At 43.9% G+C, this 6,906-nt stretch overlaps 1 long non-coding RNA gene across 1 annotated transcript; it reads right to left on the bottom strand.

Moving 5' to 3' along the window:
* Nucleotides 1-1,608: 1,608 nt before the first annotated feature.
* LOC144246346 (uncharacterized) lies at nt 1,609-5,777 on the bottom strand. Its single transcript, XR_013340050.1, has 4 exons — nt 5,690-5,777; nt 3,960-4,158; nt 2,943-2,985; nt 1,609-1,742 (listed from the first exon to the last, which is right to left on the bottom strand). It is a non-coding gene; the product is annotated as an uncharacterized LOC144246346 (long non-coding RNA).
* Between the last annotated feature and the right edge of the window lie 1,129 nt (nt 5,778-6,906).

Genomic DNA, 6,906 nt, shown 5'->3' with positions numbered 1-6,906 from the left:
AAGGAATCCCGGAGGTGTCCAAGGAATTCCTGGAGGTGTCCAAGGAATCCCGGAGGTGTCCAAGGAATCCCTGGAGGTGTCCAAGGAATCCCGGAGGTGTCCAAGGAATCCCGGAGGTGTCCAAGGAATCCCTGGAGGTGTCCAAGGAATCCCTGGAGGTGTCCAAGGAATTCCTGGAGGTGTCCAAGGAATTCCTGGAGGTGTCCAAGGAACCCCTGGAGGTGTCCAAGGAATCCCTGGAGGTGTCCAAGGAGTTCCTGGAGGTGTCCAAGGAATCCCTGGAGGTGTCCAAGGAATCCCTGGAGGTGTCCAAGGAATCCCTGGAGGTGTCCAAGGAATCCCGGAGGTGTCCAAGGAATTCCTGGAGGTGTCCAAGGAATTCCTGGAGGTGTCACTCGGGGCTCTGGGCTGGGGATCAGGCACAGCTGGGACTGGATGACCTTGGAGGGCTTTTCCCCCTCAGTAATCCTGGAATTCTGGGATTTCCAGGCTGGAATGTGTTGCTGCCAGTCCCAGAGCTCCACTGGTGCAGAGGTGGGTGGCAATTCCATGGTGGGCAGGTGACAAAAACCTTGCCAGGGATGAAAAAGCCACCTCAGTTTGGTCACGGAGCACAGGAGCGGCCTGAGATCCAAATTCCCCAATTTTGGAACTTCCCAAGCCAGTCATGGCCTCTTCTCTCAAAAGTTTTTGACACCAAAAGGTTCCGGCCTCACTCCTGGAGCACATCCCCAGTTCTGTCCTCCTGGGATGATCCTTGTGGGGAGTCAAATGGCAAAAAAAACCCCAAATAAATAGAGAAATCCATGAGAATTTGTGATTTTGGGCCATCGTGGTCACAGAGAGTGAGGAGGTCTGGATTCATCCCATTCCCACAGGATTGCTCCACAGGCTGGGTCACTCCAAACTGCGGAGCTGTCAAAATTCTGTCAAAATTCCGCTGCTAAAACCCCATAATTCAGCTGAAGAGAAAATCAGAAGAGTTGAAACAGCTGAGGATTTTAACGGGATCCATCCCAATTTCGGAGTCCGGCACAGGGAAATCCATCATGTGTAGATATTCCTAAAATCAATGGGACTCCAGCTCCTAAAATCATCCCAAAAACATCCCAAAAACATCCCCCTGCAGCTCAGCAGAGGAGCTGCTGCTGAGAACCATTTCCAAGCTGTCCAAAGACCATTTTCCCACCTCTTCCCAAGCTTTTTTTTCCCCTGGCTGCTCTGCCCCGTGATCTCCGGGAAAGGATGGGATTTGCAATTCCACACGTTGGGGATTTTTGGCCACAATTTTGGTCACAACCCATCAGGGATTCCGCCCATTCTGCTTTTTGGGATGGCATTTATTCCCAGCACGATCATTCCCAGGCCTCAGATCTTCCTCTCTGTCCTGGCTTGGAAGATCAGCATGGATTCTATTTGCCATCTGGTGGAGGTGGGGCAGGTTTCTTATCTCTCCCAAGAACAATGTCTCCCTCCGGGGAGAATCTTCTGTTAATGGACCATGGATTGACTCACTGCATGACTGGTGAAGTTCCATCAGCCCACGGTGAGATGCTCCACCCAGAGGGAGGAGCCAAGCATTCCTACCTGCAGAAAATCAGCATTTTTTGGGACACTGAGCAGCTTCTTCTCTGCTGGATTCCCAGAGGAGCAGCTTCTTCTCTGCTGGATTTCCAGAGGAGCAGCTTCTTCTCTGCTGAATTCCCAGAAGAAGACCAGGTCCAACTCCTCCATCACCAGACCTTCAAAAGAAAACTCCACCCTTCTACACCCAACATTTCATCTGCCCCTCCAGGAGGAGCAGCCACCATTGAACTGGACTATTCCCAACACCCTGACTCCTCAGGGTGTCAGGTTGCTGACTCCATCACTAGTTTCGTTTGTACTAATTACATTTTTAAAATTATTATTATTATTTGTCGCCGTCGAGGCAGGATGGGAATGAGAAGACTCTGACCAGAAGGCTGCTGAGAGTAAAACTCCAATTTATTCAAAATACACTGCTCTTTATACAGAGCTTTGTGAGGACCAAATCCATTGGTCCTGAAGTGAAAACAACCACAGCATTGGTGCAAAGTGCTTGATGCACAGTGATAGAAATTCACTATAAACAATGTGAAAAACAAGAGAAATAAAGAATTATTTACATTCTTCTCCAGCTCTTTCTCTGGCTAGAAACTCTCCGTTTCTTTCTTTGCCTGAATCTGAGTCCCACAATTATTATTTTTATTTCGTTTTTCTCCTAGTAAAAAACTGTTATTCCCATTCCCATCTCTTTGCCTGAGAGCCTTTTTTAAAACTGTGATAATTCACAATTATTATTTTTATTTCATTTTTCTCCTAGTAAAAAACTGTTATTCCCATTCCCATCTCTTTGCCTGAGAGCCTTTTTTAAAACTGTGATAATTCACAATTATTATTTTTATTTCATTTTTCTCCTAGTAAAAAACTGTTATTCCCATTCCCATCTCTTTGCCTGAGAGCCTTTTTTAAAACTGTGATAATTCAGAAGGAGAGGGTTTACATTTCCATTTCACAGGAGGCTTTCGCCTTCCTTCACAGACTCCTGTCTCCAAACCAAGGAACTCTCGTTCCAGGACATTTTGGATGGAAGTTCTGGGAGGTGTCAACCATCCCACGGGGATGCTGGGAGTGATGTGGGATGGGGAGGGAAGCCCTCAGACCTGAGCCATGGATCCCACTCACCCCGACCCCATTCCAAGCGTGGAATTCCCTGCTGGAAGCATCTCAGGAGCTTCCAGAAGCTTCACCTGCTCAGGTGCCACTTTGCTCATCACGAACACCAAAAATCTCCCCTTCCCTTGCCAAGTTTCTCAGAGCTCTGGAAGGATCCTGTGGATCCCATTCCACAGAATTCCGGAATTATTTCGGTTGGAAAAGCCCTCCAAGGTCACCGAGTCCAAGCTGTGCCCAATCCTCACCTCGTCACCAGCCGGAGCACTGAGTGCCACCTCCAGTCTGTCCCTAAAGAAATAATGTTAATATTGTCAGGGTATTTATAATAATATCATTATTTCCAGGGTATTAATAATATTATTCTTGTTAGGATATGCATACTGTGAAATAATATTAATATTGCCAGGATTAAAGGAATTGGAAAGGGAAAAGAATAATGGGAATAAATTAAAATAAAAAATTTTTTGCTTTCTTGCCTGAACAGAGAAAGGGTGACCTCTGTCCCCAGCCCTTCCTGGGGTTTGGATTTTGTTTTTTCCATGGGATTCAATCTGTGGCAGTTCCACAGGGAATTAGATGGAAAACAGAGGGATAAAATCCCATTTCTGCCATGGAAATTCCATTTCTTTGGAATAAAAATAAGCGGAGAAGGATAAAATTAGGGGACACAAAACTGTCCCCTCATGGTGACAGTCACCCACCCAAGCCAGGGCACAGGACTCCAGCTGCTGCCAGCTTGGAATTCTGATTTATCCCATGGAAAAACCAGGCTGTGAGCCCTAAAAATAACCAGAGCCACTCCTATGGGTGGGATTTTAAGCCTCCACTCCACATTTTTATCTTCCCTGTAAATATGAAGCTGCAGGATTGGATTTAATACAAGGAGGGAGGCAAATTATCCCAAAATTTGCATCACTCTCCTGAATCCAAGTGTCCCAAGGAATATTTAATGAACCTCACAGATCTCTCTTTTTTTTTTTTTAATTATTTTAATTTTTTAAATTTTTTAAAATTTTTTGTCCCTTTCCTGATATTTTCTGCTCCAAGTCGGATTTGCCAGCCTGGAAATTCATGAGAAGGTCACAGCACAAAAACCCCAGTAACAAGAATAGAATAAATGTCATTTTCCCTCTTTTGCAGTATTTTTTTTTTTTTTTTTGCACAATTCCAATCGGACTCGGAATCCCAACCTTCTCTCGTGCCCTCACTTTGGAATTTTCCCCCCCCCGTTTTTCCCAAGATTTTCCCCATTTTTCACTCACCTGCTCCACGGGAGTGTCCAAAATTCAGCGTTTTTGAGACGTTTCATCCTCTGAAGCCTCAGCAGAGATGGAAAGGGAGCTGAGCATTCCGGGGCCCACTGGAAATCCTGCGGATTCCGGGAAAAACCAAGGAGCTGGGAGTCAACCCTGCTGCCTCTCGTGCTGCCAGGGAGCTGCAGCTGCTGCCAGGGAAATATTCCTGCAAAAGCAGCAGATTTTGGGAGTGAGGAATGAGGAAAAACACAGGAGGAGGTCGGGGTTTGATCCTTCCAGGCAGTGGAAGAGCAGGAAAAACACCTGGAGAAGCTCCATCCTTCCACAATCCAGGGATTTCCTGGATGCTCCTTGGAATGTGCTTCCATTCACCACCCTGGAGGAACTTCTGGGAAATCTTGAAATTGTTTTAACCCCTGAATTTTTTTTTAACCTTCTCCAAGTCCCGTGGTGATGATTTCCAAAGTTTTTATCCCAATTTTCATCTCCAATCCTTGGTTTCCAAGGTCCCGTGGTGATGATTCCCACAGGTTTTTATCCCAATTTTCATCTCCAATCCTTGGTTTCCAAGGTCCCGTGGTGATGATTCCCACAGGTTTTTATCCCAATTTTCATCTCCAATCCATGGTTTCCAAGGTCCTGTGGTGAGGATTCCCACAGGTTTTTATCCCAATTTTTCATTTCCAATCCTTGGTTCCCAACCTCAATCCTTGGTTTCATTTGTTGCTGCTCTCGCACAAGGGAAAAATCCCAAAATTCCCTGGAAGTTTTGGGTTGGGCTTGTTCTCCCAGGAATCTTGTGACTGGGATGAGGGGAAAAGGCCTCAAATTGGATTTCAGGAAAAATTCCTTCACTGTGTGGTCAGGAATTGGGATAGGTTTTCCAGGGAAATGGTGGAGCCTCCATCCTTGGAAGCATCCAAAAAAAACTAAAAAAACCCAACTGGATGGACACTTGACGATGTAATTTAGGATATTCAGGGTTGGACTCAATGATCCTGGAGGTCTTTTCCAACCAAAAATCATCCCATGATTCCATGATTTGGGTTTTTAAAAAAAAACCTGGAAAATCCAGGTGAAAATGGGATTTCCTCGAGGCTCAGCTCCAGGGAAACCCTGGGAGCCAAGGGAGGGAAAAGGAATTGATGGACAAGGGGGGTAATTGATGGGGAAATGGAGTAATTGATGAAAAAAATGGAGTAATTTATGAAAAAATAATTTATGGACAACTGCAATAATTTATGGGAAAACGGAGGAATTGGGGAAAAAATAATTTATGGGCAACTGGGATAGTCTGGGGAAAAAAAAGTGATTTATTTAAGAATGGAGTAATTTATGGAAAATTGGAGTAATTTATGGATAGCTGGAGTAATTTATGGAAAAATGGAGTAATTTATTTAAAATTGAGTAATTGATGGGAAAATGGAGTAATTTATGGACAACTGGAGAAATTGGTGAGAAAATGGAGTCATTTATGGACAACTGGAGTAATTTATGGACAATTGAGGAGGGAATAAAAGACCAGGGCAAAGAGGGATCGCCCACAACCCACCCTCAACTCCCACTACAACCAGAAATAAATCCCAAATTCCTCATTTTTTAGGGAAATGAAGAGAGGAAGGAGGGGCTGTTCTGGCAGCTGAGGGGTTAAACGTGGTCCCAGCTCCTTTCCCAGGATTTGTGACCTTCAGGAGGCCACCCCTGTCTAGATCTGGTGGTCCTTGAGATGATCCCACCTGCAGAATTCACGGAAAAATTCCAGGGAATGGAGCAGCAAGAGAATACATTGAATTTTCTTCCCTTGTTGTCTGTTTTAGGTGAAGATTCCGGGGCCTGTAAAAACAAAAAAACGGGAATAAATTTGTGGTAGGACAAACAGTGGTGGTTTTCAATTAAAGGAAGGTTAATTTAGATTAATTAGAGGTGGTGTAGAATGAGGGTGTGAGGGTCTGCTGGCCCCAAGGGAAAAGGGAAAATGGAAAAGGGAAAGGGTCCAAGGGATTCCTCAGGTTGGGAAGAGCTCGAATTCCCAAATTTTCCAAATCCTCCACATCTTGCAGTGAACTGAAACTAAAGTTTGGTTCCATGAGGCCGGGAATTGCAAAATGTGGGAGGCAAAAGCAGAAAAAGTTGGGAGAAAAAATTAAAAAGACACAAAGCCCAGAGAAAACCATTTTTGGGATGGTTCCCTTGCATCCCACTGAAGGCAAAAATTCCAAATCCAAATATATTTGGATATAGGTGGCTCTGATTCACTTTCTGGACAAGGAAAAGAAAGAAACAAATAAGTAAAAAAATTATAAAAATATCTTTTCCTCCTCTTTGCACGTTTTTAGGGAATTTTAATGGAAAAGATTCCCATTAATCACCTCTGGAAAGTTGCTTGCCTAAGGCTTGGAGTTTTTAGGCTTTACGATTTTTGACAAGTTCCAACACACACAGGCAGTTGGAGCAGCAAGAAAAATCTGGAATTCATCCCAAAAAAAAACCAAAACAAAACAAAAAAACCAAAACAAAACAAAACAAAACAAACGCAAAAAAAACCCAACATGGAAGAGAAAAATAAAAGGAAAAAAAAATGGGGGGAATGAAAAAATTTATGAAAAGAAAGGAATCTTTAACTTTGGACCAAAGGAAGAACTCAGGGAAAAATCCAGGAGTGAAAAAAAATCTGGATCTCAAGAAAAATGAAATGTTTTTAGCAGGAATAGCAGGAATTTGTTTTTAGGGATAGCAAGAATTTCTCCTCTCCATCCAGAGAAACAGGGGTAATTTCTGGAATGCTGAGCTGAGGAAAGTTCCAAAAATGAGACACATTTTAGAAAATTACTGGAATTCCTGGGAAAAAAATTCTCTGGGAAAAATCCCTCCCTGCTGAGGAGGGAGCAGCAGGAAGAGCTGGGGGAGCTGGAAGTTTTTGATGGAATAAATAATCCCAAGAAGGTGAAAATTT

Source organism: Lonchura striata, chromosome 5, assembly GCF_046129695.1.
Source record: "Lonchura striata isolate bLonStr1 chromosome 5, bLonStr1.mat, whole genome shotgun sequence".
NCBI lineage: Eukaryota > Metazoa > Chordata > Aves > Passeriformes > Estrildidae > Lonchura > Lonchura striata.
The sequence above is the reverse complement of the archived record's forward strand: the minus strand, read 5'-3'. Positions and strand labels throughout refer to the sequence as shown.